The sequence below is a fragment of the Acomys russatus genome, chromosome 31, assembly GCF_903995435.1.
Source record: "Acomys russatus chromosome 31, mAcoRus1.1, whole genome shotgun sequence".
Classification (NCBI taxonomy): Eukaryota; Metazoa; Chordata; class Mammalia; order Rodentia; family Muridae; genus Acomys; species Acomys russatus.
Genome location: NC_067167.1, coordinates 30,209,035 through 30,222,032, shown reverse-complemented (window position 1 = coordinate 30,222,032; position 12,998 = coordinate 30,209,035). Strand labels below are relative to the sequence as shown.

Sequence of the window (12,998 nt, the reverse complement as noted above, 5' to 3'; positions counted from 1 at the left end):
CAATGAGGGGACAAAAGGATAGATTTATTTAAAGACAAGATAGGGCCACAGATATGGTACTGCTGCCAAGGCAGATGATCTAAATTCCATCTCCAGAACCCAGAAGTTGGAAGGAGAGTACCAACTCAAGGAAGTAGACATCTGATGGGCACTCAGGAGTGATGGCTTATACATGTGTGCCATATGTGAAAATGTATCAGTGAATCAATTTAAAAGGGTAAAACCCAGGAGGTAGAGACTTTGTTGTGCTGGGGGTCTATGGGAAGGAGTCTGTGACCGCCGCCATAGGACCTTCATCACCACACGTGGCTCTGCTCCTCCTCCATGCTGGGAACCCTGTACTCTACTTTGCATTCCTGTAGCCTATTTGGTGTTATCAGAAGATGGATTTTTGAGGGAGCAGGCAAAGGAAAAGGACAGAGAATGAGGGATAGTTTGAAATGTATCTGTGATGATTGTTAATTTTCAACTTGATAGAATCATGAATCACTCGAGAGCTGGGTCTCTGCAGGGGGCTTATCTCAGTCTCATTAACTACTATGGGAAGACCCACCCATCATGGGTGGCGCCATTCTCTGGTGGGAATCCAGCAACTGTTAGGTTGAGGAAAGGAGGCTGAGCCTCTGCAAGGGCTCAAGGATCTCTGCCTATAGATTATGAATTCCTTCCACATGATCAGCTGTTGCTGCCTTTACTTCCACACCATGATGTACTTTGTCCTTGAACCTTGTGGTGCGTGAGCCAAAGAGAAACCCTTTCTCCCTTAAAATGCTTTTGTCAGAGTGTTTTCTCACAGCAACAGGGAAAGGAACACAGATTGTACCATTCCTCCCAGAAGTGGATCCTTCCTAGTTTATGAAGTGATTCTACACACACTCACACACAAAGCAAAAGCCCTATGTGGTCCAGATTGAAAGCAAGTTCCTTGGTTCTCTACCATTTCAGATGGAAACTGTAACCAAGAGCCACTAGACATGAAGTTCATTTGAGCTGCTAATTATTGATTTGGATTATCACCAGCTTTCAGTTGTCACAATGTAAACAAGCTTCCAGAGCTGTAAGAAAAAAAACCTCCACAGTTCAGTTCTCTAGAGTTCTGTTCAGTTTGACAGCACCTGGGGTTGGTCTTGCTCCTCTGGTCCAACCTCTCACAAGAAGCTGTCAACACATACCTAGAAAAGAGATGGCACTTTCCTCAGTCTGTATGGTCCCTGTGCTCTCTGACTTGTCCCAGTTCTAACCTCCCACTCTGCATAGTTTTTACTTTTGGGTGAACTGTTTGCCTTTGGAACTGTTTTTAGAAGGCAAAAGATCTCCTTCTTCATTACCCAAACCCCACACCGGTTAACTTGGATGAACCATCAACTCACCAGAAAACAGGACGTATTTCTCTCTTCAGATCAAGAATAAAAATGAAAATAAACTTTCATACACTTCTACTTCTCTATCACACTCCAAAGTAACAAAAGTCGGTATTTAGTGGATTCATCACTCCCACAGTAATTATTTTAGCAGGTGGCTGAACAGAAGATAAATTTTAGCTCCTGCTTTGTAATCTATTTCAATTGAACAAACTTCTGCGTAAAATAATTTTTAATCAGTCAACTGTGATGTGAGGGAAAAAGAATATGTGTCTTAACTTAAGGGCGCAGGTCTAAATGAATGTGTGTAGAGTGGTCTGTGATACCACTAACGAGACTAAAGAGATGGCACTTGCTTCTTTTCCTTCAGCAAGATAGCATAACTTTATTTGGAGTGAACAAGGGTAATATAGAACTTTGGGGAGTGCCTATGGCTTCCTGGGGTGAATGTACATCATTGGTTGAGGACTTAAGGTACCAGGATGCTTCATTTGCATGGAGACACATTCCAGCAATCCCAGGTGCTTGCTGGGTGGGTTCTTATGAGGGGTGGAGAAGAAAGTTGAACCTTTAATTTCCCTAAGGGCTATGAGCCACATCCTTTGATAGAGGCTGTGGGAATTCAGCTCCCCTCCCCAGATAAGGTCAGACAGAAAAGAGAAAGCCTCTTGACAAAGGGAGCCTTCCATTTAGCACCTAGCTCAGGGATTTCTGGTCATGGTGGACTGCAACCTTAGCAGTAGGGTTTCCCAACAGTCTAAATGCCAAAACTCAATTGAGACTCTCAAGAGAATCTTCAGACGTAGGGTCTATGAAACTATGTGCTGAACCCAATTCTTTGCAGGTTAGAGCCACCTGTGCAAGCTGCTAAATACAAACCAAACCAGCACAGACTACATGAAGAAGCATCAGAGGGGACATGCTGTTCTCTAAAGAGGTCAAATACATGGTTCAAATCAAAGTCTCAATGCACACTGGCTCCTTAGAAGAGGGAATATCTGCACTGAGCACTGTAGAAGGTCTAGTGGGATGAAATTATGTTTTCATTCTGTCTCTATTATGTAAAGAATTCAGGGAAGACAGGCATACAAGGGTGAGTGCGCTTATGCGTGCACATACACGCAGAATTTAGTCATGTAACAATTGGCTTTCATCTAACAAAATCAAAACAATTCATTGCTAAAAATCAAGTGACCTCTCAGGAGACAATACTTGTAATATCATTACTCAAGAACTTTATGTCTTTCCTAGTTGGGAAATGTGGGCTGGTCATAGCAACAAAATATGGGATTTTCCTGCTTCCCACTCCTGGCTCATTGTTATTTCTAACTTGCTTTACTTTGGCTCTTAATTATATTTAACACTATTGCATATCCACAATTAAGTTAAGTCTGTAACCTGACAGGAAATCTTACATCTGCCCTTTCCTCTTAGAATTTTTACTGACATTTCAAGTAAACTATGTAGATGTCTTTTCAACTTTATAGTCTGGGGAAACAATACAGCAAAGCTAATTAATTGTGATTTGATTCAATAAAGAACTCTACCCAGACCAGTGGGAGTACAAACATTTTTTAAAACCTTGTTTTGTTTCATTTGGACCAGGACTCAATTCTGAGGCCCTGGCAGGCTTTGATCTCATGATCTAGATTAGGTCGGCCTCAAAATTCCAGTGGTCCTTCTGTCTCTGTTTAAAAGTCCCATAGTGATAGGTATTTTTTCCACCATATCTAGTCTACAGTACCTTATTAATTAGAATTAATTTTAGAAGGGGTTAGGTTAAGTGAGAGAAAAACTATTTAATAGTGATCATCATTCTTATGAGCTACACACTCCACAATATGGTAAATTGAATGTGGTCTATAATTTGTAATCCAATGTAGCAGTTTTGGAAATTAGGAAGGTAACCTGAGGGAGAGAGAGAGAGAGAGAGAGAGAGAGAGAGAGAGAGAGAGAGAGAGAGAGAGAGAGAGAGAGAGAGAGAGAGAGAGAGAGAGAGAGAGAGAGAGAGAGACAGAGAGAGACAGAGAGACAGAGAGAGAGAGAGAGAGAGAGAGAGAGAGACAGAGACAGAGAGAGAGAGAGAGAGAGAGAGAGAGAGAGAGAGAGAGAGAGAGAGAGAGAATGGAAAAGGAAAATATGGTCAATAATCTACGTACATGTTTGTATAGCAAGCATCATGCATGATGAGATGGATCAGGATCAGGTAGTAAAGTATTTGCCATGTAAGCATGAGAACCTCGGGTCAGATTCTCAGAATCTCTGTAAAGCTTGGTATAGTACTGGGTATCTGTAATCTCAGTACCTCAATAGAAACATAGAAGGCAAAGATATGTGTAGCCCCAGAAGCTCACAGGCCCACTGACCTAGGCTGTGTAGCAGCAAATAAGAGAACTTGTCTCAAGGAATGTAGAAGATGAGGAACCGTATACAATGCTTTCTATTAGCTTCTACTTGTGCACTCATATGCCCTCACTTTACTTTTACCCACATGCATGTACATGAACACACATGCACACGCGCGTGCGCGCGCACACACACACACACACGCACACACACACACACGATGTAAAATGAACTAAAATGACTCTGGGTAGCTCAGAGGTTGAGCACTAACCTCCTACCTAGTGTCATGTATGTGTAAAGCCATCGGTTCAATCTCCAGTTTTTCAAGTAAAAAAAAAACAAAAAAAACAAAAAACAAAAAACAAAACAGGCAGTCCTTAAAGAAGTTTAGCCTGACCACAGAAAGCAGCAACAGTGGAGAAAGTCATGCAGCAATGTTATCGGGGCAAAAATAAGTAGAATGGTTAAAACAAAACAAAACAAAAAAAGAGCATTTTCAAAATGTCTATAGATTTCCTTTGTGTTTGGCTGAAAGCTCTTGAGTCTCCTTAGCTGATTTTCCCACCACCAGACAACGCCTGTGTTCTAGAACAATGCCTAGCTTTGCCTGCAGCTGTCTGCCTTGACTGCATTCTCTGCCTGGTGTCCTCATGCCCGCTTCTCGTTCCAGCTTCTTCCTCTTGCCCTGTGTATGCTGGGCCCGGCTTCTGAAGCTCTGTCTCTGCATGCTTCTTTTCTCAGTTTTTGTTCCTTTTCTTTGAATGTTAGCCTCACTAACAAAACTCAGAATCATGTTTTATTTATTTATATGTGTGTTCTTTTTCCCCCCGCTCCATATAAGTTGTTGATGAGAGGTATTCTACTGAAAATACCACTCTGTAGTCGATTATTTTTCAAAAATGACAATCGAAGAAAAAAATTGGCCACAGTGATTGTCATTGATCAATACCAAAGGTTTTGTTGTTGTTGTTTGTTTGTTTGTTTCATAACAAGTTTCAGAAATTTCTTGGCTTTATCAGTCCTTGGCATGAACCTTTATGTCACTTTATCATCCAAGGAGAATTTGTTAGATTCCCAAAGTGGTGAAATGCAAAGCTAGTGACAACACAAGCTTCAAAAATATCTGTGTAATAACACACACACACACACACACACACACACACACACACACACACACACACACAGGTCACAAGGACATGAAGTCACAGTCATCTCTTTTTAGCCACCATGGGACAGCGAATGTTTGTGGAAGGTTTTCTTGACAGAGGACAGGGAAGCAAGTGACACAGAGGAAGAGAAAGAGACACAGTTAAGGTGACCACTTTAGTCACTCTGAAATAAGTGAGAAGACAAAAGTACCTCCCCCACCCCACTGAAAATTCTACCCAGCTTGAGTGCTGTCCCTTGATTCAGTAAAAGTCCCGTTGATTTAAAATACTCTTTTTATTTTTCAGAGTGGAAAAAAAGAAAAGGAAGAAATGGTTAACATCTAAGTTTTAATGTGGAACAGTTTTCTTGCATTCATGTAAATTCAAATGGAAACTCTTTGTGCTAAAGCACTTATCCATTTGTGTATCCTATTTTCAAATTTGACTCCTCTTCCATTATAATACAATCACGTCTGGCCTGCATGTGAGTGTTACCAAAATGTATAAAAATTTCTGAACATAAAAAAGAATTTAAGATAGTAAAGACAAAAAAGCTTTTTTAGGAAGAATTTATTTATGTATTTATTATTGTGTATTTTTCACGTATATTACATACCAACAAAAGTTTTCCCTTCACCCCTCTTCCCAGTCTCTGCCCACCCCCACCCCAGACAGATACTTTTCTCCTCCCCCAGATCCACTCTGCCTCCATTTCCCTTCAGGGAAGAACAGGCCTCCCAGAGATATTAATCAAACATGACATAACAAGTTACATAAGTCTAGGCACCCCCCCTCATATCAAGGCTGGACGAGGCAGAGAGATGGCTCAGTCATTAAAGGATAGTCTGACAATGAAAAATATTAGGCAGAATGCTAAGTGATTATTGCAAGGAATACATAAGACGAAGGAAGAAGCAAGCCACTCTGTTGTATCCTCGGTGACTAGGCAGTAAGCCCATCACTTAGCACTAGATGTGTCTCACACTGGTTTACCTGAGCATTTCTTCCCTTCACGAGCATTCTCATGCAGAGATGTTCACACTGGGTACCTGGGATCCTCCACTGTGCTTTCTTTTTCTTCTTCTTTTCTTTTCTTTTTCTTTCTTTTTTGTTTGTTTGTCTCAGGACAGGGTTTCTCTATGTAGCCATGGCTGTCCTGGACTCACTTTGTAGACCAGGCTGGCATTGAACTCACAGCGATCTGCCTGCCTCTGCCTCCAGAGTGCTGGGATTAAAGGTGTGTGCCACCACGCCCGGCCCTCCATTATGCTTTCAATCAAGCAGAAGTTTGAGTCTGAAAAATAGATTTTTAAAAATCTTTGTTTTTAGGTCTCGTTTTGTCTAACTGTTTACATTTTATAGATATAATATTTATATAGTTATGTGATGGAATGCAATCGTATGCATGCGGTGTCTCTTTCCATATTTAAAAGCCTCTGGAGTTTCAAGGACTCTTAGAACTTGGGAGCTCCGATATCCTACTTCTGCTTTAGGCATTTGAGGGACATGCTCAGTCTACTATTCCAGGGTCCCTTGGGTTCCATTTCTTCATGCTCCTGTTTTTATTTCTCTTTGACAGTAATTGGTTTCATAGATCTTTGTAAGATTCCAACAATCTTGCTTCCTTGTATAAGGCACTTGCTAAGAAAAGACAGTTTTCTGTGAGGGCACAGAGCCTCCTGGAACTCTGTGTTTCCTTCTTCCTCAGGGGTGAAGATAAACAACTGTGATGCTTGTCAAACAAATAAAGACACAAACAAAAGAAATCCTAAACCACAAGTCCAAAAATGGGACACAAGGACTCCTTCCAGCTTGACTGCTAACTCCAGCATATCTAATTAGAAGGGGCATATAGCATGTTGGGTGGCTGAATCGCAATTACAATAGCAAGAACAGTTTAATTTTATCAGTGTTTTAAGGACAGTGGTAGACATGATCTGTTTTACCTCAACATAGGGAAAGTTATGAGCATGTATGTATGAAAGACTAGAGGGAAACATAAACACATTTTTTTCCTCTAGAAATAAATCGGGCCTTAAATTGGCTTTTCTGGAAGCACAATGAAGAGTTTAGGGATTTTCCTTTTGTTTATACAAAAACATAAGGATATCTTATAATCAAATGTGTAATCACTCAAAAGAAGTTAAAAATGAAAGCAAATATGAACTCTGTTGAAAGGCAGGGGTTAGATTTTACATCAAATTCTGAGCATGAAATAAAAAAAAAAACTATACACAATGCAGATTTTTCTATTGAAAATGAAAACTTGGTATTAAAGATTTTGCTGAAAGCTGATGGTTGCCATGGCAGCAAGCCATAAATTCAGATACTAATGGAAAAGTATGTATCATGTAGCGAAATCAGATGGGATAAGAGTACAAGGCAGAGTTTCATTTTCCTTTTAATCTGGTGAAAAACTTATAGAAGAAAAACCTCAGCAGAATGAGCTAAGCAGCGCAAAGGATGCTCTGGGGAGAGTGAGTGTGAGACCTGGGTTGGACTCTTCTAACTCAAACGTCAAGCAATGAGAGATTTCCAAGCTGCTCTATACAGCTGATGAACAGCTGAGCATCACATTTGAAATGCCTGTGCATTTACCTCAGTTTGCATATAAAAGTTTACTTTAATAGGAGAAAACACAAATGATGGCCTGTAAATTTCCACCAGATATTTTTCCAGAAGAGATATATTTTAACTGTAAATATCAACAAATAAGGAAATATCAGTGTAAATCTTTTTCAAAGATGTAGGTGTTTGTTTTTGTTTTTGTTTTGTTTTGTTTTTTTACTTTTAAGATAGGAAAATCTAGCTCAGAGGATAAAGGTAATTTCTCCCAAGATGTCATGAGTTTAAGCCTTGGCACACACAGATGCTGGAAGAAAAGAACAGACTCCCACAAGTTGGTCCCTGACTTCTGCCCTGGCATGCTTTGGGGCACCAGCACCACCATTACCACCACCACCAACAACATAATAATAACAACAATTATAGTATAATGTTTTATATATTGTATATATTATCTCCCACATATTTCATACATGTGTGTATGTGAATACATATGAATATATGTGAATACATATGGACATATGTGAATACATACATATTCATATGTATTCACATACACATATATACAAAAGATGTGGGTGATAATGCAAAGTGCTTGTCATATAAATGTGATAACCTGAGTTAAGATCCTGAGAACCCATGTGTAAAGGCCAGGTGTGGAACAAGTGTTTGCCTATCTTAGAACTAGGGAGGTAGAGCCTGTAGAATCCTTGGGGCTCACTGGGCCACCAGTCTAGCCTAATTGGTGAACCCTGAGTTGAGTGAGAGACACTTTGTGAGAAAATAAGAGAAAAAAAAGTTCAATGTATTCATTTAGCCTTTACAAATACTCACACATATAGCCCCAGCAAAAATATACAGAGAAACGGTATTGTGTAAAATAGGTGCATCTTGAAAGCTGACATTTATTTCAGGGCAGAGATTATTTTTTATTTAATAACCCTATGTAATACAAAATAAAATTATAATCCTTGACTACCAACAATCTCTACATAGTCCATTTAATTTTTGTTACATACTGAAATTTAATGAAGTTAGGCCAAGAAAAAAATCCTGCAAATTCTTTTCCCTTAAGACACATTCCTTTCTTTTTCTGTTTTATCTGATGATGCTGTTGCATCTTCTGACACAGGGCATGAAGCCAGCCTGGGGAATCTGTTCCCTCTGGACCTTTGCCACTGGTATGTTCTCTTTCCAAGATAGACTCAATATTCCAACATGCCTATCAACGGGGGGGGGGGGGGGAATGTGTCTTCTGTCAAAAGCTGTGTGGTCAAGTGCAAAGAGGCAGCATCGCCTTGGTTTTAACACAGACAAGATTATCCTCAAGCTGTATCTGTGGAGGTGTCCTCTGGTTTTGATCAGGAGGAGGAGCCAATCTTGTGTGTCAGTGTTGTAAAGACCAGTTTTTATAAAGCAACAGCATGATAATTCAGCTGGCCTGACTAAGTGTGGCTTCCTCTGGGTTTGGTCTGAATTACATCATTATTTCATTTCAACCTGAGAATGATCCTGTGAGGCCAGATGAAGTTTACATTGCTTTACCTTATCAAAGGGCCCATGATGCCCACCTCTGGCCTCTTGACGCTTTGTGCGTCTAGTGCATCCAATGCTGTCTGCTGGATCGTGAGGAATCACAGCTCTTTAAAACTGGCAGTGAAGTGCAAAGTTAAATGAAGAAACTCCTAGACTCAAAAAGTACAGGTCGCTGTGAGCAGATGTATAAAACTAGAATAAGACCAGAAGTCCACTCACACATCTGGACACAGGTAGAAAATGAACAGCAATATAGGACTATTATCTGTAGTCACTCTACTATACAAAACAATACCACAATCTATTCACCCGTCTAACTACAGCACTCCACTCAGGGGTCCAACTCCTTTGCTGCTATCCCAAACCTCCTAAAACTATTATTATACTGCCAACTTTAACGACAGCTATTTGGTTTTGCAAATATATTAACATTTGATTAAAATTTTAAATTAAAACAACGTTAAGGGTGGAGGCAAACTATATGTCCAATAGGCAAATTAAAAGTGAAAATGAGCTGTCATTAGGTAACTACCACTCCTGTCTACCCAAACACAAAGCAGAAAAAAAAGCCGCACAAAAAGAAACTTCAGAGTTGGAAAGAGAACGATTGCATTATGCGTCCATTTCTCATACTTGTTTTGTGACTAATAATTCTTTTATTTACCCAGTAAAGCATAATCAGGCTACTGTATATTTTAGTATAGATTAAAATATTTTAATTTCCTTTAGCTCCTTCAAGGTTTTTGTTTGTTTGTTTGTTTTTGTTTCTTACAATCTAGGTCATTTACTTTTCCATCTAAAATTTAGATGAAATAAGCCTCCAGAAAGTTCTATTGGAGATGCCTTTAAAAAAAAAAAAAAAAAAAAGCACCCTCTTTTCTTTCTGCCACCACCATGCCAGACTGAGAAAGACCCAGAAACTCTGGGGCCACATAAGCTAATGTCACTGCAAGCACCCTGGAAGGATGAGGGACTGCTGGAGGCACACATCTCCACAGGATCAACTATCATCCGGCTTACTTTGGGAAAGTTGATGTGAGGCATTACCACTTAAAGAGGAGCCAAAGCTTCTGCCCAACTGTCAACCTGGATAAGTTGTGGACACTGGTCAGTGAGCAGACACGGGTTAATGCTGCAAAAACCAAGACTGGAGCTGCTTCTGTCATTGATGTTGTGAGATCTGGTTACTACAGTGTTCTGGGGAAGGGCAAGCTCTCTAAGCAGCCATTCATTGTGAAGGCCAAATTCTTTAGCAGAAGAGCTGAAGAGAAGATTAAGGGTGTTGGAGGTGCCTGTGCTCTGGTGGCTTAAAGCTGCCTGCAGGGGTTAATTAAATGCTATCATTTTCCATGGGAAAAAAAAAAAAAGCAAAAAACCAAAACAACAACTAATCTGATGATGGTGGCACATACTTTTATCCCAGCACTCAGGGGGGCAGAGGCAGCTGGATCACTGTGAGTTCAAGGTCAACCTGGTCTACAAAGTGAGTCCAGGACAGCAAAGGATACACAGAGAAATCCTGTCCTGAAAAATAACACGAAGCAAAAACAAACAAACAAACAAACAAAAACAAAACAAAACAAAAACAAAAGAAAAAGAAAGAACAACTATAAATACATACAGTTGTATAAATATAGTATGTGTGTATGTGTGCACGCTCATGTGTGATACATATGGATTTTTATAGATCAGACATATTTGAAGGACATTACTTTGTTAGGAATGTGTATTCCAATCTATAGTCATGTATCTGTTTAACTTCTTTTACTACCCTTTTAAAGATTTCAATATAAAATGCTTGCAAATATTTTGTTTATAGACACTAGATGCTTGCTACTTATTAGAAGTCATTATTTATTATTGCTCACAGTTTTTGTTAATCTTTAGAAATGCAATTAGCTTTATAGTTGACATTGTGTCCTGTGACCTTTTTAATTCAGAAACTTTCCAAGAATTATTTAATGGGTTGTATATACGTTTCTTCAAGCTTGATAGTGTGTTGTCTAAATACTGAGACAGTTTTGCTTCTTTCATACTAACCTAAATGCCTCTCCTGCCTACCTTGTTCTGTATTACCCCAAATAACACCCTCAGGAAAATGGTAAGCCGATCTAGGAAAATCAAATTTCTTGGCTGTTTGGGGGCAGGGGACAAGGCAAAAGCATTTAGCGTTTCACACTTAAATTTTTGCTCGAGATTTTTGTTAACATTTTAAGTTGAGAGATTTTTTAAAATTCTTAATTTACAAAAAAGAATACAAGAAGTTTTGAGTTTCATACAATGAAAACGATAAGTATATGATCTTCTTTTTAAATAATCTCAGGGTCTCATGTAGCTCAGGCTAGCTTCAATTTATCTATATACCCAAGGGGGACCCTGGACTCCTGTTCCTCCTGTCTCCATGAGATTACCCATGTGTACCCCAACACCTGAGTAATTTTCTCTTTTGTAGTTATAGACTGGAAATAAAACTCTATGTAATACGGCCCATGCTCTGCTACTGAGAAAAAAATTCCCGGGTTTCCCCTTTGGGTTAGTGTTGTGCATTGAATCCAGGAATCCCGTGCCAAGGACTTGATTTACGGCTGGGCTCATCCCTCAGCTTATTTTTGTTATTAGGAAGATTCTGTTTATACTTTCTATTGTAGCCTCTACATGTGTGATATTTCAAGGTTTATATTTTAGCTTTATATTTGAGCATGTTTCATGTGCAAATTTCAGTTCCATTCATTTCAAAATACTTTCTGTTTTAACTTTTAAAGTTTTGTTTATTTGCTTGTTAGTTTGTTTTTTTTTTTTTTTTTTTTTTTTTCGGTAAGGTGTTTGTTACTGCCACCAAAACTTGAAACTTTAGTTATTATTCAGTTTTGAGTTTTAACCTCATTCCATGTGGTAAGATAATATTTAAGTTTAACGCTTCCAGATATATTAAACTTTTTATGATCCATGACGCAGTTTGCCTTGGTTGTTTTGAAATCTAGTGTCCCCTGAATATTAAGTTGTCCGTGTGGCCACTGTCTTCTTTTTTGGACTTTCACAGACTTCATGGTTGTTCATTTTGTGCCTTCTATTAGTGAGTGCAAGTTTTGACATGTTCATCTTGTCAATTTGTCTATCTGGCCTTCTAGATTTATTAGCCCATCCTTGTATTTTTTACAATTCTGGTTTTATGTGCTAGCTCTCCAGTGGATTACTTAACACAGCTATCCATATGAAATGACCCCATGGTATCCCTAGTAACACTTTTATACCAAAACTTACTCAGCCTGACCTTTTTTCAGCAACTGAAGCCACATTTTGATTAGATCTGCATCATGCATTTGTGTATTCTTTCACTTTTGCCCTCTCTCCGGCTTTATATTTAAATGGATTATTCTTTGTCTAATAAACAGTATAGAGTTGAACCTTGATTTCTCTTTGGCAATTTTTGCCTATTATTAGGAATATTTAGGTCACATGCATTGAATCCCAAAGTCAATAAGATTAAATTGACATTTGCTTTCTCTTATTGACATTATACAGATTTCATCTGCTTTATGCCTACTATAAGAATGCACATGTTCTTTCAGGGTTCAGTTTTGATTCATAACTATTGTGTCATTATATACAATTTTGTTTAGTTTTATCTTCATCTTAAATGTTGTAAGATTTAAAATCCAAATAATTTATTAGTAACTGTTACTTGCAAATAAGTGACATGGTTTATTTATATTGTAACATCTTAAGACTATACTCAGTTTCCTCATTTTTGTTATTATTAATATATTCTTTTTTGTCTACCTGAGCTTTCATTTATATTAACCAACACATTTACTATTCCCAGATCTTATCAAGTTACCATTCTTTAGTGCAAAAAATAAAATAGTCATTAAAATTCATTATTCTCTTAATACATTTTTATTGAAAATGATTTCACTCAATTTGTCTATGTAATATAACTTCTTTAACTTTGTTGATGAAAGGTACATTCCCAGGTTAACATTTTAACTGTTGTCCCTCCACAGTCTTGCTGTTTATAGTCTATACCGTTTATTAATAGGAC

At 38.5% G+C, this 12,998-nt stretch overlaps 1 pseudogene; it reads left to right on the top strand.

Annotated features, from left to right (window-relative positions):
• LOC127183618 (60S ribosomal protein L27a-like) overlaps positions 1-10,270 on the top strand; it is a 29,044-nt pseudogene extending 18,774 nt beyond the window's left edge.
• The last annotated feature ends 2,728 nt before the right edge of the window (positions 10,271-12,998 follow it).